The sequence below is a fragment of the Myotis lucifugus genome, unplaced genomic scaffold (genome assembly GCF_000147115.1).
Source record: "Myotis lucifugus unplaced genomic scaffold, Myoluc2.0 scaffold_3, whole genome shotgun sequence".
Taxonomy (NCBI): Eukaryota; Metazoa; Chordata; class Mammalia; order Chiroptera; family Vespertilionidae; genus Myotis; species Myotis lucifugus.
In genome coordinates, this window is record NW_005871051.1 from 14,459,988 (window position 1) to 14,484,123 (window position 24,136).

At 37.2% G+C, this 24,136-nt stretch overlaps 1 protein-coding gene across 13 annotated transcripts in view; it reads right to left on the reverse strand.

Moving 5' to 3' along the window:
* The window catches only part of IKZF2 (IKAROS family zinc finger 2), a 145,276-nt gene that overhangs the window by 84,323 nt on the left and 36,817 nt on the right, over positions 1-24,136 (reverse strand). The window contains exon 4 of one of the 13 annotated variants that reach the window (XR_002831282.1): positions 9,925-10,109. The exons of the other annotated variants lie outside the window; for them this stretch is intronic. The gene's annotated coding sequence lies outside the window, so the exon portion shown is untranslated. Of the gene's footprint in view, positions 1-9,924; positions 10,110-24,136 lie in introns of those variants that run through there. 13 annotated transcript variants of the gene reach the window in all.

The window sequence follows — 24,136 nt, forward strand, 5'->3', positions numbered from 1 at the left end:
ATGTTTACTTTAAATATAACTGGTTGGAGCCCTCATTTGCCCTAGAAGTACATTGTACGTGCCATACTTCAAGAAGGAGTAGGAAGCACTAATTAGTATGCTACTCCCAAGGCTACTGGTCCCTTACCACCCATCAATGTTGTCCTATTTGGCTCCCTGTTCAAGCCACACAAGCTTGATGATCTGGTTTCACTTGGTGCCTCGCTCAGGCATGGGTTCTCTAACTCTACAGTTTGCACTATTTCCAGATGCTCTTCCCCAGCACACAAACTACCCTGATGATATCTATACAACTTTCCAGCATCAGCCCCAAGCACTCAAAAACTTTTCTGAGTGTTGGTTCTGCCCTGAGTTCCCCCTTTTGTCCTCAAGTACATTTTTCCTAAGTTAATTTTTTTTTCAGCACTCTCATTGCTTTTTTCCAAGACTGTTTTTGTGGAGATTTCTTGGTCAGGGCCACACAGCTCCATCAAAACAAAACAAAACAAAAACAAGCACAACAACAAACAAAAACAAAAACACAACGGGTATTAGTTTCTTCTTTCCCCAAAAACCCTGAGCATCTTATGTAAAGTGTGGCCTCCTCCTCCCCAGGAACCAGCTTCCCTGAGTGGAACACACCTGCATTCTCAGGGAGTGGCAGCCTTTTATTAATGAAGTCAGAAAACTTTCTACTGAAAAAAATAAAAAAAAGGCTGTGTACTTGGTCTACATTTCCACAGCTAAGAAAGTCATTCAAGAAGTACAGAAAATCAGCCTTTCTATATTTAATGACCTGCCCCCCACCAGGAAAAAATAAATTCAGCCAAGTCAGTGTTCAAAATTTTCCAATAGCTGCTCAATGCATTGAGATAAAAAGTCAAACTTTCTTCTATGATCTACAAGAAAATATATATCATATGGCTCCTTCCTACATTTTCAGTCACATGTCCCAACCTTCATCTTTTTCTCATATACAAGGCCCACCTGCCTTCTTTCACTTTAAGAAAGACAACATTGTCCTAACTTAGGGCCTTTGAACAGATACATATATTAGTCTCTCATACACCAGGGCTCTGTGAGTTTCACCTCCTTCCTTACTCTTCAGATTAAACGTTACCTCTTCTAAATAGTCACTATATACTAAGGCCCTAATGTTCTTTTGCTTTATCCTCTGTTCTTTTCCTTCACAGCACTTACCATAAGTCATTACTACACATTCCTGAGTTAGAAAGAAACATCAATTACATTAACTTTCTCTTTCTGGAATACTTCATAAGAGATAGGCTGCTATTTGGATTCTAAGAAGAAAAGGTCATTATAATGTGGGATGCTGGCAGACGTTCATAAGGAATTATCTCAAGATAGAACTGACAGACCTTAAAGGAAATGTTTGACTTGGAATGGCACAAGACAGAGAATCCAAAGGCGTGAAAATGAGCAAAGGTAAACTTAAAAATGGAAAGGAGAACATCTTGTATGAGAAGATCAATCTGACTTCACTTGAGAGAGGCATGGAACAACAGGTGAAGCAGCAATGGTAAGGTGAGTGATAAAGGATCTGAATTGAGATCCATCTCTTAGTCAGAGGCATAATGGCATTAGGAAGGGTCATCTAGATATGATGAATATGTTAGAGGAAAAGGTAGCTTAAAAGGTCAGTAGGAGGTTACTCTACTAATCTACCATAATAATTATGAAGCTTGAAGTCAAGACAGGACAGATATTCTACGTATTTAATTATTACATAAATTGCTGCACTACAGAGAGGCTGCAGTTCCCATGGGCAACAACAAGGGAGGGCTGGCAAAGGAAGCCCATTGTTTCAGGAGCCCAGATGGGTACTCCGTGTTTGCTGGTGAAAAAGGGTTACCCAAGGGTCTTGGGGGAAAGGCTATTTCTTGACCCTTAAAAAAAAAGCATTTTGCTGAAACCGGTTTGGCTCAGTGGATGGAGCGTCGGCCTGCGGACTAAAGGGTCCCGGGTTCGATTCCGGTCGGGGGCGTGTGCCTGGGTTGCGGGCACATCCCCAGTGGGAGAAGTGCAGGAGGCAGCTGATCGATGTTTCTCTCTCATTGATGTTTCTAACTCTCTGTCTCTCTCTCTTCCTCTCTGTGAAAAATCAATAAAATATATTTTTTTAAAAAAAGCATTTTAAGTATTTTAGTAACCAGTACAACTATACCTGTGAGTGCTGGGTGGATATCAGCCCAAGGTAAAGGAAGCCGAGATGAGACAAGGAGCAGTCAGATGGGAGAGAACAGATCTAATTGAAAAAAATCTTACGGGAAAAAAAATATAAGAAACCAGAGAAGTGACTACATATGAGAAACAAAGAATATTAAGTAAGCAATGATGTCAAGATTTCAAGCCTGAAGAGCCATAGGAGTAGAGTTATATTAATAACAAAGATAAGATATTTTGGAACCAGAATAAGTTTGAGCGAAGTGGCATGTGAGAATTCTGAATTTTTAATCTGCTGAGCCTAAAATGTGTAGTTATAATCATTTCTAAACATTCTAAAGGCAGCTACAAACATACATTTTAAATTTAGAACTGAACTCAAAGTTGCAGACTTTGGGGAAAATCATATAAATGTGATTACTGTAAATAAGCTCTTTAAGTAAGTGAACATTATAATAAATGACTGATAGAGTTCATTTTTAGGATAAATTAAAATTGACCAAATTACATCATTAGCTTAAAAAGTAGAATGTTATATAATACTGCAATACACAAAACATTCAATAAACTCAAGATTTGCTTAGAACAGTAATCCTCAATCCAGGATGCACAGTAGAATCATTTGGGTAATTTAAAAAACATACAGTGATTGCTATGGACTACACTGCACCCTCCCCCAATTTTTTTGGTCAAAGTCTTAACCCCCAATGTAATGGTATTTGAAGATGGGGCCTACTGAAGATCATTAGGATTAGATGAGGTCATGAGGGTAGGGCCCTCATATTGAGGTTAAGTGTCCTCTTAAGAAGGGACACCAAGGAGTTCACATGCACAGCTAGCTAGCTTGTGTGTCTGGCCTCACAACCCACCCCCACCCCCCGCTCCTTCCCTCCATTGTGAGGGCACAGTGAGAAGGTGGCTGTGTGCAGCTTGAAGAGTCCTCAGCAGACCCAACCATGCTGGCAGCATGACCACAGACTTCCAACCTACAGAATTTTGAGAAAATAACTTACTGTTATTCAAGTCAACCAGCTTATGGTGTTTTGTTATGGCAGCCCGAGCAGACTAATACATTGATGCTTGATCAATTAAATGATTAGCAATGGACTAAACATAATCTAATTTTGCAAAAATAACTATATCCAATTTAGTCACCCAACTAATTTCACTGAAATATTCTACCAGAAAGATTTGTGACCTAAGTCTTTTATATAGTAAACACCCTATAAATGTTGTTGCATGAACAAACGTGAATGAAAAATGCATGCATATCTGACTAAATGAATTTTGTCAGAGAACATATAAAGTCAACATAGTGAATAATCATATCTAAAGAGTTAAAGTAAAATTCCATCTCTGCTATAATTACCAAATAGACTCTAAAAAAACCACAACTAAAACAAACAAACTCTACAATTAAGCAAATAGTTACACCAAATAAGCTGAATGGTACCAATTCTTTCACAGGACTTTTTTTTTTATTTTGCTATGTTTACTTTTGCCTACAGAAAATGTTTTAAATCGCAAGGTTCATCCCTGATTTCATATTTTTATGAAACTTCCATATTTAGCCTTTACGTACAATAAATGACTTACTTAGATTACATTTAGTATCAATCATATCCATGATATTCTGAGTTAATGAACCATAATTAAATCTAACTAGCAAATGCTTTAAGTCCTGATTTCTTCACATATAAGTGGGTTATTGTATTATAGAACATGGCACAGAGCACACAGATATGCTCAGTTAACATTATTTCCTCTCCCTTCACTCGCTTTCCCATCCTTCCCTCTATCAGTATATAGCTGCTGGAAAATCAATTATTTATTTGTAATTAAACATGTGATACAATATGATAAAAATTTTTAACAAAGTGCACTAACAAGCAAAATAGAGACAGACTCATAGGTAGAGAGCAGGCTGACAGATGTGGAAGGGCGTTGAGAGCCTGGGTGATGGGGTTGGAGGATATAGGAGGGATACATGGTGATAGAAAGAGACTTGATTTGGGGTGGTCAATGATGTGGGTGAAATTGTGCCCCTGAAACCTGTATAATTTTGTTAACCAGTGTCAGCCCAAGAAATTCAATAAAAAAGAAAAAGGAAAAAAGAGCCCTGGCTAGTGTGGCTTGGTTGGTAGGAGTATTATTCCATACACCGAAAGGTCGTGGGTTGGTTTCCTGGTCAGGGCACATACCTAGGTTGTGGTTACCGTATATCCCCAACCCCAATCAGGGTGTGTGCAGGAGGCAGCTGATCAATGTTTCTCTTTCGCATTGATGTTCACTTCTCTGTCTCTCTCTCTCCTTTTCCCTCTCTAAACAAATCAATAAAAACGTCCTCCAGTGAGGATTTTTTTAAAAGGAAAAAAATATATATAATTACATATTTATGATACCCATCACAAAACATGTTTACACCTTCTTTTGGTTAAATGTAATCTGCCCAAATATAGGACCATATCAAAAGACTCTTTTCCAATTCAATATTGAAAAACAAAAGACACTATGTTTTACAGAGTTCTTTTTGCAAAGGCACAGTTAATATGTATTCATTAACTTCAGAAAATCCTAAAAGATAGGTCAGCTATATCATTCTATATCTGTGGTTCTATACCTTCATTGTGCAGCAAATTTACTTAGGGGAATTAAAGAATCATTACAGATGCCTGAGCCCCAGTCCCGAAGATTTTGATTAATTTGGTCTGAGGTGGAAGCCAGTGATGAAGCTGAGACTAGAATCCAAATCTCCACTTTTAGAAAAGATAAGACTCTAGAGTCAATAGAGGTTTCAGTGTATGATATTAGATAGCCTGGAAAGATTTAAACACAATATTGAGCACATTTAATCTGCATTCAACCTTCCACCAAATGCTGATAGTCAACAAAAGGTCGCCCTTCCTACTGCCACAAATGGCCTTTCCATCATAATTCCTAATTACAAAACTAGTATTTCCCTTGCTTCTTCCTCTGAATAAAATAAAAAGACCTCAAAGTCTAACGTGAAAATGAGCAATTACTTTTGCTACATAAAGAGAAATAAGTCTTCATAACTAATCTATTTGATGTATAAATGAACAGAAGCAGAAAAAGATGTGAACAGAATCACTGCCTCAGGTGATGTGCAAAGTCCCTAAAGCAAAGCGCTCTCTCTGTGTCCTGGTTAAAACCTGTTTGTCTGGGGATTGGCTCAGCTGCTCCAGTTCCAGCTTCCCAGCCTTCCAAGGTGTTGACATGACCTCAGTTGTCTCTTTGCTGGAGCTGGATCCAATTAACAAAATCCAACACATGCAGGCACTTGTTTCTCCATTATCCAGTGCCTTCGAGGGCAGCAGAGTCAGTCACCTCATCTAGTCTTGCCCTTGATACTTTTATCCTTAATCTTTCAACACTATCTAAAGGCTATCAGGCCGATGGACACATCAATGATCAGTGGTAGAACTGACTAAATGAAGACAAACAAAATATATATTAGCTGGTTGAATTATAGTATTTTAGAGAAGGAAAAAAATCAAGTAAACCAACGGAGTGTACCCAACAACTAATGAAGATCTGAAGGCTTACTTGGTTGTGGACTCTACATAAGTAAGGGAAGTCACCCTTCCTCTCTTTACCACAATACCTCCCACCCTCCCTTTCTTCCTTTCTTCCTTTTTCTCACTTGCCAATATAAAAAAAAAAACAGATTATCAAAGAAGTTTGAGGAGAAAAATATCATAAGTACTACTTTATTAGCTGCAAATATTATATACTTGATTCCTAAGAGTTGAGAAGGAATAAAGAGTAGGAATGCATTCAAAAATCAAATATCTTCTCCTTTTTGGAAGGAAGGATTCCACCTTACAAACAGTATCAACTATAACTTGAACGCATTATTCCTAAAAGTTTGCATTTATCCATAAATGCAACAGACTCTGTAACAGACTCTGAGGTCAAGATCAACATGTGTGATGAAGTGTCACCTTAATCTCTCTACCAACTTCCCACTGAAGATTTGCAAATACTTCAACCTTCCTCTTCTACCTCCAACTAGCTCCTGATTTTAGAGAGTAATACATATAAAACTACTAAAATCTACTCAAATATAATGTTTTCCCTCCTTCTATTATTAAAACAAAACAAACTCCTAAAAAATCTAGAATGAAAATTAGAAAACACCATCTCCTATCCTAACATAAAAGGACAGGCTGGGAGAGGTCAATGGGGGTAAAAAGGGGACCTATGTAATACTTTCGAAAATAAAAACTAAAAAAATGTACAATTATAACAACCCCTCCCCATCTCATCTTTAAAAAAGGCTAAGACAGAACCAACCCAACCCCCTTGCACTTTTATAGCAATAAGTGAGATAAAGCCAACCGTTGTACCTGGCACTTAATAAATGACATTTAGGCATAGGAGTAAAAGCTCTGCTGCTTTAGAGAATATGAAGAGCTGGCTTTCATTTTCACTTTAGTTTCCTTTATAAAAATCATATGGTTATTTACGTAAATATAAGCTGGTTAGTAATATAAGTTGGCTTGGGATATGTTTATATTATAAGGTGTAGCAGTTAAGACACTAAGCACATAGCTGACTCTCCTTAGGTCTTCTAAAGCAGTGCTTGTCAACTGTGAAAAAAATCACATTTTAATCTAATTTCCAATTTGTTAAAAATAACCTTTGTATAATACAATAAAAGTGAACTTTGAAAAACATAAAACACAAGCTCCCAATTTTCATTACTGTCAAATTTTTATAAAAGTTTTAAACATGTGCCTGGCTGGTGTGGCTCATTGGTTGAGCATCAACCCAGGAACCAAGAGGTCACTCGTTCGATTCCTGCTCAGGGCATAAGCCCAGGTTGCAGGCTTGATCCCCAGTAGGGGGTGTGCAGGAGTCAGCAGATCAACTATTCTCTCTCATCATTGATGTTTCTTTCTCTCTCTCCCACTCTCCCTTCCCCTCTCTGAAATTAAAAAAAAACAACAACACATTTTTTAAAGTTTTAAATACTTCCTAAATTTCTATATTTATCTCAAGGCAGACAGGTAATAAAACACTACGCAGTCCACAGACATTTTTAACACTGTTACAAAGAATGCTTGATTTTAGGAATGGAGAGTGGCTGTTTTGTAATAAAATAAACTGAAATTAAAAACTAAAAACCATTCTCTTACTAATGATGTTCCACTTACATTGATCTCAACTCAAATTAGATATTAATTTAAAAATACCAGGAGTCCTGCCAGGTGGCTCAGTTGGTTGGAGCATTATCCTTCACCAAAAGGTTGCAGGTTTGATTCTTGGTCAGGGCACATAACTAGGTTGCAGGTTCAATCTCCAGTGAGGGTATATATGGGTGAAACCTCTTTCTCTCTCTCTCTCTCTCTCTCTCTCTCTCTCTCTCTCTCTCTCTCTCCCCCCCTCTCTCCTTTTGGTGAGGATAAAAATATAGACAGGAAAATAGCCAGTATACCATATTAACCCCTCATAAAAGCCACACATTTGATACACGATATTAAAAGTTTATTGAATGAAGTGACTGGATTTTAACTTAATACTGATTTAGTACAGAATAACTCCTATTCTGTAGAGCAGTCATTAAATAAACTATGAAAACCAAACAATAAAAGTAACCTCACAGGTTTACATTTAAATTATTAATGAAGTTCGTCACACTAATAAAACTATTTTGGAACACTTGGCTACTTTAACAGAACCTTTTGCTACTTCGGGAGGTATTAAAAACACTTCTATGTTCCTGTATAGAGTTATTAAAGAGAAACCTCAATAGTATAAAGCCAACAAAGAATAAAAATGCTTATTATGCATTTTCTTTTATGGTTTCAACACAACTTCTTATCAGTTTTGGCATTAATGCAATAATTTAACAATACAGATCCTACCTACACAGTTGAACTTTATTGGGGACATATATATAAAATCTCCCTAATAATGCATTTACTAGAATAAAGAAGAATAAGAAGAGAGTACTACAATAAAAAAAGTGAGATGGAACAAAAACATTCCTGTGTCTATAGTGATAAAGTTTGGTATATCAGTAAATCACTTCATACCTTTCAAGACTCCCTTAAAAGAAATCTCAGAAACCATGAAATGTTTTCCTTGGTTATTTATAACACCATATAGTGACTGAAATGGAGAGAAAGATACAAGGCAGTCTCTAAAGTAGCATTATTCATTACTAGAGGCCTGGTGCATGAAATTTGTGCATGGGTGCAGTCCCTAGGCCTGGCTGGCAATTGAAGTGCGAGCATCTGGCATGGAAGGGCAGGTCCCAGCTGACCTCTGGGCCCTGGGCAGCACCTGGTCCCCCACATGCCCCCCTCCGCCTGAGTCACGGTGCCTGGGTCCCCATGCAGAGATGTGGTGAGTGCAGCCAGATGCCGTGGGCCGGGGCACAGCATGGGTCTCTGGACCACCCAGTGGCACTGCACGCAAGCCGGACGGGCAGCGCGCTCTCTCCTGGCTGGCCTTGCAGACTGGCTCCTGCTTGAACTCAGGGGGACTCAGACTAGCCCCTGAGGTTCCAGCGGCTGCGGCCCAGCTCAACAAGAAGCCACTGGGCGTGGGTGTGGGGTGGGCTCCTCGCGGGCACCTGGCACCTGAGCATGGTGGGGGAGGGCGGCTTCCCCGGCACGTGAGCCCTGGTGTCCCCGGGGAGGGTAGCAGGGAAAGTGAGAGCAAACTTGGTGGACACCCCACATTCTCACTGCACCTCTATCCCCGTCACCCCCCCGCCCACTCCCAAGTAGCCTGGCGAGAGGTCACAGTACATCACCAATGCCCACCATGTTCCGCACCACCCCCTAGTGGTCAGTGCACATCATAGCAGCGCACATCATAGTAAACAATCAAATCACCAACTGAGAGGACAATTTGCATATTAGGCTTTTATTATATAGGATTTCTCCAATCTAAAAGAGTTTTGTGTGTGTTTTTCTTCCAGATGTCAAATTAAAAGTGTCTTTACACAAGGTAGTCTAGGAAAGGCACTAGAAATGAAATGAGTGGATTCCTTCACTCCAATCTGCCTTAAGAATGCACTAGGGAAAGGAGTTACAATATATAAATAAGCTCTCTTCACATTGAGGTTTTTCTGGTGATAGGCACTACCTACTATAGAAATTATTCTGAGATTACAAAAACAAATTAGTTTCAAATGGAGAAAAGTCTTTCCCAGGCCCAAATTAAATTTATATTTCATTTCAAGGGCAAGGACTAAAAATGTTTAATGGCCACAAATGAAAATAACTATAAGACCCCCATATTTAATAAGGCCGTAGTCAGCTATCAAATGAATAATCTGGTGCCTTTCACAGTATTTTAAACAGTCTCTGTATTCCAACATACATGAAATAGAGCACAGTGTGTTCCATGTTTGGTCCAAGATGCTAATGATAGTAGCTGTTGCAATCAAATCAGTAGCACAAATGGTAGTACATTCACACCTAAGGTGCAGAGGAACATTCGTACCACTTTATTCTCACTTCAGCTCTGTGTAAAGGACAGGAAATAATGTCATTCCTCCTTCAACAAATAAACCTGCCATTTCAGATAACTGATCCATGACCAGTTGCTAGTATTCAAACTGGCACTTAGAAGAACAGTGTCACCCTGCAAGCCAACAGGAAGTGATTCCCAGGCTTAGACCTGAACCTGCTACCTAGATTTTTCTTTTCTTTTTTAGCACACAATTGGGAAAGAAGCATATACAGTGCACACATACATACTTTGAAAGTTGTGACAACTTCATTGTTTCAATTACAACATATTTTATTGGAATTTGTGAGTGGCATCGTTCAGATGGGACAGGTGTTTCACCCCAGAAATAAGTGACTCCGTTCTGTGCCTCGGAAAGCCAAGGTGTGGTACTGTTAGCAGTTGTCAAGGTGTCTGTTTACCCAACTTTTATCCAGCGGGAGCAAAGGTATTCAGCTCTTGAGGCATAAAGGGAAAGTGGAAAAGGGCAAAAATTTAGAACAGAACTTTCAATAGTGAATTAAAATGTACAGGGTAGCACAGCACTTGACCATTCAATGCAGTACAAAAATAACTAAACCAGAGCAGCTCACAATTCACCAGGACAAGTTTGGAAGCTGGTTTTTTTTTTGCACCTTTTCTTTGTTTCCGACATGCAAACAATAAGGGATTGCAAAAATAAACAAGATGTCAATCTCTCAAGATTTCAATAACTGAGTCTCGGATCCTAACAAAATAATGGAGTCTTTCACTCTTTCTGTCCCACGCCCAGCCATCAGGAGGAAGGGAGGGGAACAGCAGCGCCTCCCTAGCATGGCTCCGCTGCTGTGCAAGAGCATGAAGGCATCGCGATGGAATCAAGTGTGAAAATGTTTTATTCTAGAATATTGTAAGGTGGCCAGTAGTGAAAACAGAGACAGAGAAAACAGCACGGAGGCAAGGAATCATGGAAGGCTTGAGTTCATATCGTGATCACAATAATGATAATATAAATAATAACAATAAGTAACTGAGCGATCATAATGTTCAAAGAAACTGAGCACCTCTATATTCCAAATATATAGGGGGCTTAAACATACATGTAATTATAACAATCTTCACAACTATCAGTGTTATCACTTCTGTTTATATAGGTGACAACTGAGGCTCAGACATACTGACTTATTCACACAAGGTCACTCAGCATGCAGTTATTCTTTTGGTTAAATAACAATAGATCATATTAAATGATGATGGCTAGACATATAGACATGTTTGTCACAGCTAACCAAACTCATGGGGTTTTAACCTAAGACTGCCTCCAAAGCCTGACTAATAATTTAAAAAATTATACTGTACCAGCTTTACTAATAAAAATATTTTATTAATGATTACAAAAGATAATCTTACGATTTATCAAATCAACAGACTAAAAAGGAAACAATATAAGTTTAATGGGCACTTAATATTATGTACTCCATTGACTTAGAGAATGAATGACTATGAGTATAAGATGACAAAGGATAAATAGGCTTTTTTTTTTAAGGAAAGAATAGGAAATCGCTTTAACATTTTTTATTGCTGCATCCATCCCATGAAAGGAAATTTCTTCTTATAATAAAATTACATCTTGGTCTTCAATAAATGTTTGTTTTGTAAACTCTGGACAATCAGTAAAAATAAAAATGTAACACAATATTACATTTTTGTATTAATATTACTTTTTGAAGAGAGCTTAATAATAAGCTGTTTTACAATGTATATGGATTTGCTAAAAATGTTAATTATTATAAATTACAATAAACATTACAGAAATACTTTAAAATTTAAAAATATTATATAATTATTTATTAATCACAAATATAGTTATATTTATAAGGAAAAAATTAAAATTACTTTGAATTTTCTAAGACTACAGTATTCTGAAATGTACTGACTAACAGGAATGCTAATTATGTCACATAAATGGTACATTCAGAAGGTGCATATATTTTCTGCATAAAAATTATGCTATTTTCTTTATTTTCAAGCTCACTTCAGATCCTATTTATAATATAGATAAAATGGGAAGAAAAAGAGAGAGTTAACTATTCCACAGATACTGCAAACTCTCAGAAAAATATTATTTTACAGTTAAAACAGAACCTGTTGGTCTCTTCGGCTACCACACGTGTTTTAAAAGTTTTGTTTTGCTGTGGTTTTAAAGCTCAGGGCGATCTCTCTACCGCCGCTTCCAACGGGCGAAAAAACAAAGAGTTAAAACTCAAATGCAACAGTAAACCACAGGGCAGAGACAAGGCTCTCTCAGCCCATTCCTTAACAAACTTGTTGCCAGTCCTGTCTGCACCATCCTAACTCCTATGTTTCTCTGGCCTCAAGCCAAGAGTATCATTTTACTGCGAGTAAAGAAAAAGACTTTCATTCTTCCAATCTTGTACTACTTTCACCCCGACCTTGTAATCTTGTTTTTCCACATTTCTAACTGCTCAAACAAAAGCCTTCCCCCTGAAATATTCATAAATGACAGGGAAAAGAAGAGAATGGGAAGGAGATGTTCTCTTTACAGATAGCACTCGTAGTCCTGGGCACTATTTTAAACACCGATAAAGACAAGCTTGGAAGCAGGGGCTCTGCTCGCACCCAGTGAGTTCAGGTAATGTCTCCATTGTTCCACATTGCCATGGTCTGGTGACAGGAACCCCAACTAGAGCAAGCTTGCCCTGCATTTTCCTCGGCATTTAGATGCCAACTCTGATAAAGTCACGCCTTAAAATATCCACACAGCATGCAGCATACAGATAGCAATGAAGCCTTCAGCCATTCCCAGACGCAGATAAGATGGTAAAAAGGAGAGGAAATCGGAACGAGACTTACAGACACAAGTAGACACACACAGCCAACCCATTTGTAACTATGGCTATCGAGATCCTTCCTCACACTAGGGACCTACGTGGATCCAACAACAAAAATAGTGGAGAGAGTCCATCCCTCCCCCACCCCTGCTTCAAATTTTCTCAGAGGAGCCCATTGCTTTCTGTCACTAGTCTCCTTGGAGGGGTGTCCAAATGCATTCTTCATTGCTCTTTTTCTTTCAATTCCAGTGACTCCCTGAAATGTCTAATTCCTCACTCTTTATTCCCCTGAACCTCCCACAAGATTTGACTTCTCTCCTATGGCCGAGCTCTCTCCCCTGAGCTACCCATAGAAACCAATTCCCCCACTGCCTTCCCTCCCAACATTCCCCAAAGATCCAGTCCTCTTCTCTCCTGCTATTTTCCTTTCCAGCTGTTCCCTAAAGAACCTGACATCACTATGAGTGAAAATACAGAAGAGGTCTGGGAAGGAGAGGAGAGAATACCACTGTAGCAACACACACACACACACACACACACTGAAGGAATGATAATTCCTGAACTGTCTTTTCTCTGTAAGTTTTGTTTATACACATTACATCATATCACCTCTAATAGACTCAAATTTTCCCAAATGCCTTGATGAAATAATTGTATCTACAAAAACAACAATGCAACTTACAGAAAGCTTTACCAACTTATAAAACTGTAACCAAAGTCCAAAGACTAAAGTGCAAAGATCATTTTTTGACCTCCAATCTAACATTGGAAATCAGAATTCTGGGGTGGGGAGTGGGAGAAGGAGGAAGCTTTAACCAAACCATGGACAGATTGGCACCATGCTCAAAAACTCTGTTGCTCACACTTTAACTAAATTCTATTTCAGGAAACTATTTTGCTGAAAAGTTTGTATTAAGATTTAAGAGTCTTGAAACAACTTTTACACTGTTTAATTTTCACCTTCTTCAGATAATAAAACATCTCTGGGGCAAAAGATAAATAAGTATAATATTTTCAACAACACTTTCTTCATTCTATATATTTTTATAACCAGAAACACAATTATAAGAATTATTCTTTTTTTTTCTTTTTAAGATATAAAATCCCTAAATGTACTTTATTTAAATTGATAAACTTCACAATTAGCTACTTCTGTTGGGGGGGGGGAGGCATTATTATAATGACTGAAAATAATGAACCAAATAATTAGTATTTAAGTATTTTTGACACTGACCCTATTTCCTCTGTGGTTTCTAAACAAGTAAGATACAAAAAGAGAGAATCAAACTCTTTTCCTGTTTAACTTAGGACACCCTTGTTTTTCTAAATGAAAAGAGGGTCTAACAACTTTTAAGAAAAAAAAAATCTGTTCTTTGTAGGTTTTCCATTTGATGCAAAGTATCTAACAGCCCTTTGACACTAAGAAAAATCTAAAAGTGAAGTACATCAAGTCTCACTTTCATATATCTTGTTCATATTTAGTACTATGATGAACATATTAAATAATTCACGTATTTAAGATGTAATTAATATGTAATACTTAGACAACAGTACTAAAAAGTGTCTCTCCAATTTAAATGCTTTAGAAGTAAAAGATTTTAAAATTTTTAATGTAATTCCCATTCCAAGTACCTATCATTGCACCTATCAGCTCATCATATGGTAAAGAACAGAAATGTCCTATACCTTTCTTGACAATATATTAGAGAATTTCTAAAAAATAACTGTGACATCCTAAATTGGAAGTGAAAAGACTCGAAGTTCATTTATCTATTACCTGTGTGGCCTTGGACAATTCCTTAACTTTTCTTTGTTTCACACCTCTAAGATAAAAGGGGCTAAAATATCTCTTAAAAGCTCTGATTAAATGAAATGAAAGGAATCAGGGGCATAATCCTAAATTAGACAAAAGGTAGCATAAAAACAACAGAGACACTAAATTGAATTTTCAGGAGGATGGATTGACTATAAATCAAGGAAAAATTATTGAAATTACTAAGTAGAAACCAACAAGACATCATTTTTCAGTATTTAGGTCACTGACTATTCTCAGAAGTATTTAAAATGGGTGTTATGCTTGATGTCAACTAGAACATATCACCAGCTGCTAAGAAACGAAATAATGAAGACTATAAGATGTACAATTATTTCACAGGGGATTTTTTTTTAAAGTAAACAGACGTATAGAAGAACTTTACACAATACTTTTACATTTTTCTTCCATTTACATAGCACAAAGTAACTTCCTTACAGTAGCCTAATGGGCTACTTTCACCAAGACCCTGTGATCTGTATTTGATCTCAATAAGTACAATGCAGTGCATGAAAGAAAGAGTGACCCCCTTCTAAAAACCCCTGGTGTGTTGACTTGGGGGGGTGGTTAACATGCAATACAATATACAGATGATGTATTATAGAACTGCACACCCAAAACCTATATAATTTTATTAGCCAATGTCACCCCAATGAAGTCAATAAAATAAAAATTAAAAACAACAACACCTTAGTGTGGCCCACAACCTCAGAGAGCTGAGCTCCAGGCTGAGCTAATGAACTGATGTGACCTGAGATCTGATCCCACTGCAGTAGCCATCAGGTTCCAGTGGTAGTGTTACTTTACCAAAATAAACCCCTCCTCAACGCGCAAGAGTGCCAAGAGCACTCCCAGGTGCCAGCTTCTACTCTTCTGGAAGAAGATTCTACTAGCAAAGTTAGTAGGGCTTTGAACTGCTTTTTCTGTAGTAGGTACATATATTTAGATTCTACTCATCCTAAAATCCATTTTCAAAGTATAAACGCACTGCATTACATGTTCATTGTAGAAAATTTGGAAATCTAGAAAATAACATAGAACCAATGTTATAATTCCAACACTCAAAGATGACCACTGCATTTGATGTATATTCTTCCTATCTTTTCTCTATGAAATACTCATACAGTAGTGAGTATTTATTTACCAATTTGAGATTCTACTAAATGAAATTGTGCAGCCTTTTAAATTTATTTTGTAAAATTCCTATGCCATCATAATGTTTGTGCACCTAATTTTTAATAACTGCATCTTATTTCTTCCAGTGGGTATGCCATTTAAAAAAACAACACAAAACAATCAGCCATACTCTAAAGCATTTGTAAAAACTTAAATGTGAAAGTTAATTTTCCATATCAAATATTCAAGTTGAGATTATTTTAAAGGTGATTTTTTAAAATATATTTTGATTGATTTCAGAGAGGAAGGGAGAGGGAGAGAGAGATAGAAAAATCAATGATGAGAGAGAATCACTGATTGGCTGCCTCCTGAACACCCCCACGGGGATGGAGCTTGCAACCTGGACATGTGGCCTTGACCTCCTGGTTCATAGGTCAATGCTCAACCGTTGAGCCATGCAGGTCTGGCAAAAAGTGATTTTAACAGTTGATCTATCAGGCTCTTGGTAAACAAAAAATACAAGCAGACCCAAACTTACACCACTGAAAATTGTGTGATCAACTCCCCCTTTATTTTATTCAAATACTAGGGGCCCAGTGCACGAATTTGTGCACCTTGAAAGGAACTGTGGGCTGCAAGGCTGCGGTGGGTACAGGGGCGGGTCTCAGCCCATCCTTCTGCACCCCCGCCAGGCGCCTCCCGCCATGGCCCCCTGGAACCCTGTCTGCCACCACTGCTCCCATGCACTGATGGTGCCAGCCCCGCTAGCACCTGCTGATGGCGCGGAGCAATTGGGGCCGGTGCCAGCAGCGGGTGCGAGTAGCGGCTGCTGCCCCAATCGCCCCTCAGAAGAAGGAGGAGGTGGAGAAGCCCTGAGGGGCGTTTGGGGCCGGCAGCCGCCACTCACACCCACTGAAGGCACCAAGTGATGTGGGCTAAGCAGTGGCTCTGGCGCCAGCTGCAGGTGTGAGCGGGAGCAAAGAATTTTCAGTAACCACCAGAGGCTCACCCCGATGGCAGCGACCGGGGCCCCACCTTGGTCTGGTGCCTCCGCTCACCTGCTCCACCATCCCACCATGGCCAATGCCCGCCATGTTCTGCACACGCACCCTGGTGGTCAGCGCACGTCACAGCGACTGGTTGTTCGGTTGTTCCACCATTCGGCCTATTTGCATATTAGCCTTTTATTATATAGGATGTCAAATATTGTAAGTAGGTGCAAGCTGTGCTTTTTGGCTTGTCAACACTCACCTTAGAACTTTAAGGTTGCACATCATAATTAACATAATCACCGGCATAATACATGCTTGCATTCAGTATTCACTATGCTAAGTGTTTTATAAAGACTTTCACTCTAATCTTGACCACAACTCTATGAGGTAATTATTGGTATCTTTTTTACAAATTAAGAGATCAACTTTCTGAAATGTTAAATAATTCACAGAACTAATAAATAAATCCCACCAAAACATACGATGTCGCTCTTGAATCCCACAATGAACAGAGGTCCCATGTTCTCATTTGTGTTCATATACTATACATTTCTATTTATTAACTAATTTTAACACTAATGAAAACAAACACCTAACACTACCACTATTACCATCATGTTATAGCATGGCAATTTGACAATGTTATATATTACAAGGAGATTAGCGTAAGCAAAGTAAAATATAATACCGAGATTTTTAATATTATAATTTTCAGAGGTGCATGTTATATAAAAATGTCCAGTAATTTTTAAAATGAATTCCAATCCTAATTTTTGTCCAATTGTTTATTAACATTGAGTGGTGTGGTTCATTTGTTACTTTTAGTGTCTATCTTTTTTTTTCCTTTCTGGGCTGTTGAATAGATATATATTTACATGTTTTTTAAAAATTAAGGTATATAATGAAAATTCTTGCTTTAATAAAGTATATAATGAAAAGTCTTGCCTGTATCCCAACCCCCTATCTGCTCAGCTATGAACCCTCAACCTCCATACCCCCAAAATAAATAATCAGTTTATTGCTTTCTTGTATGTTTGCCAATCTTTTTAACACAAGTACCAATAATTTATCCTTTTTTGCACAAATGTATCTTATTTTATTCTGCCTTTGCCTTTTTAAACTTAGCAATATATTTCGGAAATCTTTTCATATTCATAAGGTTCCTCAATTTTTTATATGTCTATATATATTCCATTATTGATGTACCTAATTTATTTCATCAGATTTCTAAAATGTTTCCCATGTTCTGCTATTAAAGACAATTTCAGAGGGAAGGGCAGGGGGGAGAGATTAACCAAAGAACTTATATGCATACATTTTTAACCCATGGACAGAAAATAGTGCAGTGAAGACCTGGGGAGGGGGCAGGCGTAGGGTAGAGGGAGTCAATGGGAGTAAAAGGGGACATCTGCAATACTTTAAACGGTAAAGATAAATTAAAAAAACAATAATGTGGTCATGAACAATTTTGTATGCTTAACATTTTACAAATATACTGTAAGATAAATTTGTAGCAATAGGACTACTAAATCAAAGCTCATATGCATTTGTTCCAATTTACATTTATAACAACTCCTACTCCCCTCAACAATGTATGAAAATCCTAGTTTCCTTGTAGCCTTGCCAACAGAGTATGCCATTACACATTTTGATTTTTGCTAATGTACTGCATTAAAAAAAATTAACTGATTTTAGAGAGAGGAAGGGAGGGGGGAGAGAGAGAGAAAACATCAACTGGCTGCCTCTCACATGCACCCCAACAAGGGACAGAACCACAACCTGGATATGTGCCCTGACCAGGAATCAATACCCACCACCTTTCGGTGCACTGAGTGACAATTCAAGCAACCAAGCCACACCAGCCAGGGCTAATGCACTGCACTTTATAAAAATACTGTCTGTGTACTCTTAGATTTCTTCTGTTTGGAAAGAAGTTGAGGAACTCTTTATATGTGTAAAAGTCAGTGGTAATTTTCTGTGACCTATGTGTTAATATAACCAGATTTATGTTAGGTCTTCTTTATCAATTACTTGGAGTTCCTATGTGTTAGGGAGATACAGCTTATTCATAATGAGTTGTAATTTATACCACCAACCTATTTATATTTTGCTTTTGCTCGTATTTGTTGTCATGTAGAAGTTTTAAAGTTTTATAAATTTAAAGACATTAATCATTTTAAGTGGACTTTTGGAATGATGAGTCTACCTGCCAAAGAATATGGTATCTCTTCCCATTTTAAGTATTCTTCTGTATATTCTTTAATCAAATATTATGCAATTAAATAACACATACATTAATTTTGAGCTTCCCTATTACTGAACTAATATGTTGTGGGTGATCATTTTTCAACTGATCCTATGAGGGTTGTGAATATAAAATCTTATAAAATTATAACAATTATTTTACCACTTCCTTTCTAATTTTTATACCCTATTCCAGGGATGGCGAACCTATGACACGCGTGTCACCTCATTTTTTTGGTTGATTTTTCTTTGTTAAATGGCATTTAAATATATAAAATAGATATCAAAAATATAAATCTTTGTTTTACTATGGTTGCAAATATCAAAAAATTTCTATATGTGACACGGCACCAGAGTTAAGTTAGGGTTTTTCAAAATGCTGACACACCGAGCTCAAAAGGTTCGCCATCACTGCCCTATTCTCTTCCTTTTATCTAATGACATTGGCAAGTTCCTCCAGCACAACAGTAAATAACAGTGAAGGAAATAAGCCAAATTTGTTCTTATTTCTATGTTAGTGAGTATGCCTCATGTGTTTTCCCATCAATCATAATAGCTTTGGGATGATGTAAGTATATATGTATCCCATTGAAGAAGTCTCCTTTAAATACTATTTTATTGAGTGTGTAGAATGGCTGTTAATTTTTATCATATGTCTTTTCAGTGTCCTTAGAAATAATGCTATGATTTTTATACTTAGGTTAATATGATAACTATTAGGAAGGTGCCTACTATTGAACTATCTTTGCACTGCTGAAATAAACACCACTTGTTGATGTATCATTATTCTAATGGAATCCAGATTGTTAAGTTATTTTTAGAAATTGCTGTTTATTTGGACTATTATTATTTTTTGATAGTATTAAACTACAAGAGGCCAAGTCTTAAAGCAATAAAGCATTACCAACCAGAAAATTTGGGGGAGGAAGACTTGAATTTAGATTGGGACTGGGATATAAACTAATTGATTATCAGGCAGCTACAGTTCCATTGATAAGAACTATGGGGCTATTATTTTGGGTGCTATATCACAGGGAAATTATACATTCAGCAGAAACCTTTTAGCCTAACACTGTATGAGGGTTTCTTTAAATTCAATAATACATTCATTCAACATAATAAAGATTTATTGAACTCTTATTTTCAAGGCACTGAATGGCTGTTTAGTGTAGTTCAGTGACTTGCAAATGTTTTTGACCTAGATACACAATCAGAAATACATTTTTATTGCAACTCAATATGTATGTGACCTATGTGCTAATATAATATGTACATCTATGTGTATCTAAAAATAGATGCATGTTTATAAAATGGTTTCATAAAACAATACTATACTACACATAATATATACACACAATGATCTATTTTTATTCCATATCATTTTTTATTAAAAGCTAGTTGAAACACACTATGTTTACTTCCAGCCCAGAATAAATGACAATATGTACTTTAGGAAATATTGTCATACTAGCTAAGAACAAAGATTCTGGAGTGACACAACCTAGGTTTGAATATCAGCTCCACCTTTTAATGGCTTTTGTACATCCATGTCTCGTCTATAAGACGAGGGCAACAGTGTCCACCTCATAGGATTTTATGAAGACTAAATAAGTCAATACTTACAAATGCATGTTTCAATAGATTTGACTGGTTTAATAAAATATTTCCCTTGACCCTACAGTTGCTAAAAGAAAAACAGTATCCCAATAATACAGAAACTGAGGGGAAAATCACTAACAATATAAACTTTCTATCATCTATTAGAAATAATTATGAACATTTCAATATGATCTAAATGTCTGATCTGGACCATGTCTTCCCTTTCAAAACCTTAGAGATAATTAATAAATATGCATTAAGGCCTTCATTTTATTCTCTCTTTATATACAGATGCACATAAGGGAAACCCCTAAAGTCCTTTTAGCGGCTTTATGAAACCAATAAGTATGCTAAAAAATAATTTATCAATATATTATAAAGAAGTCACCATATTTATGACTCTCAATTATGTACTTTTAAAATATTTCACAATAACTTATAAATATCTCTGGCAGATGTCATATGCTCCAGATTTTCATATCTGTAAACTGGATAAGAAACATTTTTATATCACATTTCTTAAAGATAATTATGAAAAATTTCTGGCTTATTGCCTATCCCCTACTCTTTACTGCTTCTGATTGAGTAGTGAAAGAGGAAACAGTGCACGCAACATAACTACAGATATGACATAAGGACCAAGTCCTGGAATCCATGGCCGCAATGTCCTTTATCCAGAACTTCTGGGGAAGTTGGTGGCACTAAGAGAGTTGGTGTGAACAAACATCCTCCTAAGGAATACAGAGAGCCTTTACCTTCAGATTTATGTGCAAATTCTTTTATAAGTTTTATTTTTCAATTACAGTTGACATTCAGCACTATTTTGTATTAGTTTCAGGTATACAGCATAGTGATTAGACAATCATACTTTACATGGTGGTGCCCCTGATATTTCCAGTACTCACCTGGCACCATATGTAATTATTACAGTATTATTGATTCTACTAGAGGCCGGGTGCACAACATTTGTGCACTGGCGGGGGGATGCTCAGCCTGGCCTACGCCCTTTCGCAGTCCAGGAGCCCTCGGGGATGTCCAACTGATGGAGGGAGCAGGCCTAAGCCTCAGTCGGACATCCATAGCCCTGCTGCAGAGGCGGGAGAGGCTCCCACCACCAACCACTGCGCTCACCAGCCCTCAGCCTGGCTTCTGGCTGAGCGGTGCTCCCCCTGTGGGAGTGCACTGACCACCAGGGGGCAGCTCCTGTGTTGAGCATCTTCCCCCTGGTGGTCAGTGCACGTCATAGCGACTGGTTGTTCCGATGTTTGGTCAATTTGCATATTAGCCTCTTATTATATAGGATTCCCTATGCTGTACTTTGCATCCCAGGCCCATTTTGTGACTACCAATTTATAGTTCTTAATCCTCTGGCAACCATCTATCTATCAGTCTATTTCTATTGTATTTTTGCTTATTTTATATTCAAATTCTTAGGGGATTCAAGATGAAGTGGAGATAGGTATGTGATAAAGATCTATTTGTATGAAGGGCATAGATATCCAGAGATCATTCCCACAATAATAATAAAAAAATGAGTCTTTCTATCTGATCCACCAAGACTATTCTACACCCACACTGGCTCTTGGTACAGCTGTAGAAGGGACAATCCAGGAAATATATGAAAGTACAACTCTAAATCAGTCTGAAATGGTAGGCAGAAAGTACCCTAATATTTACAGTACTCAGGTGTATAAACATCGTAAGGCCAGCCTGGAGGAAAGAGTAATCTCTTTCCCTCTTTAACTCCCAGTATTGCAGGGCCTGTCCAAGGTGAACTTGTGAGCTAATAGAGAATAGGTATTTATTAGACATACTTTCACTGTTCCATCTACTTTTAGAATCTATCCACTATACATATCAAACAATATTAATATTTAGGCTCCTGCTGGTAAACATGCTACATTAATTTCAAGTACAATCTCAAGAAACCCCCTAACTATGCAAGTGTCTATTAAAAAAAAAAAAGAGTCATGTTTGAAAGTTCGTTTACTGTTGAAGTAAGAAGATTTGCTTTTTCTCTTCTCTCTTTCTCCATTTTATCTAGTGACATTGGGTACATTTTTTTTTTCTAATTGTGGTAGAAGGATGGAGAGTGGTGTGTGTTTTGTTTATTTTTAGCGTCCTCCCTAAATCTTACTAGGATTATATACTTAAATTTGGCATTTATTCAGTAAGGAGGAGCAGGATGCATGAGTTTGATAGAAATAAAGCTAAATGGATAATTTTATGCTTATCACATGGATGGCAAGTGCTAGCAGGCTAACAGAACACCTATCTCCCACTGAAACTACACCACCACCCTCCTCCCAATATACCTACAGCAATCAGTTCTGCTTAACACAGCCTGTTCTCTGCCCTTGAATGACTTCCTGAATTCCTTCTACATCGATAACCAACTCCAAAGTTTAGTTTCAAATAACAGCTGATTGAAAATGTTAAATATATTTTCAGTGCTTGTCTTTGCTAATGATGACAATAAGGTTTCTTGAAAAACGACTGTATCTTTAGTTTCTTCAGAGAAATCTAATCTTCCTCTAAAATAAAAAGGTGTGTGTCCATGTGTATTTTAAGGACAAAGGTGTTTTTTTAGTCTGATAAGTACACTGATAGTTTTACTTTGATAGATCCTATATATAATTGCTACAGGAAAATGTAAAGGAGTATTTTGATAAAATAAAATATTAAAATATTAAGTGAGAAAAACTAGGTGTTGTTTTCTTTTTTTTGTTTCTTTCATGTTTACCCACTGATTCATTGTTGGGTGGAATTGAGAAATGTAATTATTGATGATCAGATTACTTAACTATGTGATGTACATCACTATACAAAATGAACACACTCATAATATAAAGTATATGACAGAATATGTGAAAAACAGGTAAGAAATTCCTCATAAGGTCCCCCGGAAGTGTGAAGATCTGATCCCCCAAAGGAATCCAGTGTAATGACTTTGATCAAAGCATAAGCCTCTTAAGAAACAGAAACATAAACCTACTCAGAGAATGCTTTCTAGAATTAAAGCAAATGCACATTAATTCTTGAAAACTGTAAAAGAGCAATCTCAATCACGTTCTGAAAAGGCAAAATCACAGCCAAATTAGATAATGCTGCTCTCAGTAGCTGTGAAAAAGCTGTATAATAAATATATACAATCACTTGCTATTCAATAAACGTATTGAACTTTTAGTTTTCGCAAGACACTAGCCTAGGAAAATAAGATTATACATGTTTATGCCTTATATATGAACTGCCCCTAATTTGAAGTAGGAGGAAGGGAATGGTCACTGGAGAGGAAAATAAGACTTCTAGAAACCTCCTGTATAAACATGCTATCCTATTAGTTAAATAAAATTCCATAGGCTTGAAACAATAGAAGAATTAAACCTCTGATGGAATACTTCCTTTAACTTCTCAGCCACCCTGGGAAAACGTCTGTATTCACAGTGAGGTCTCTCAATATGATAGCAGACTAATCGGCACAGGTTCTTGAGATAATAGAAGCTCACCTGGCGAAGCAGGCAGCCTGCCCATCAACTTCAGATCCACATATCTCCCGAATTACAATCAGAGACTGTGTTCACACCCTGAAACCAATCCATCACTCTCATCTCCTGCCTTAAAAATAAATTAAAGGGATAGGTGAGGACACTGCATGACTCAAACCACATGGATCTCAACAAGTATGTCCTATTTACTATTAGGGAATAGTCATAATTGGCATTAGACCAAGTTTTTTTCCATCAAAACTGAAAGATAAATTTCTATACTACATGCCAACGGTCAGTAACCCAAAACGTCTCATCATTTACACAGTATAATAAATACTTAGATGTTTTTTGGTGTTTTTTTTTTTACTTTAAAACATTTTAGAACAGAAAGAGCTATCTCAG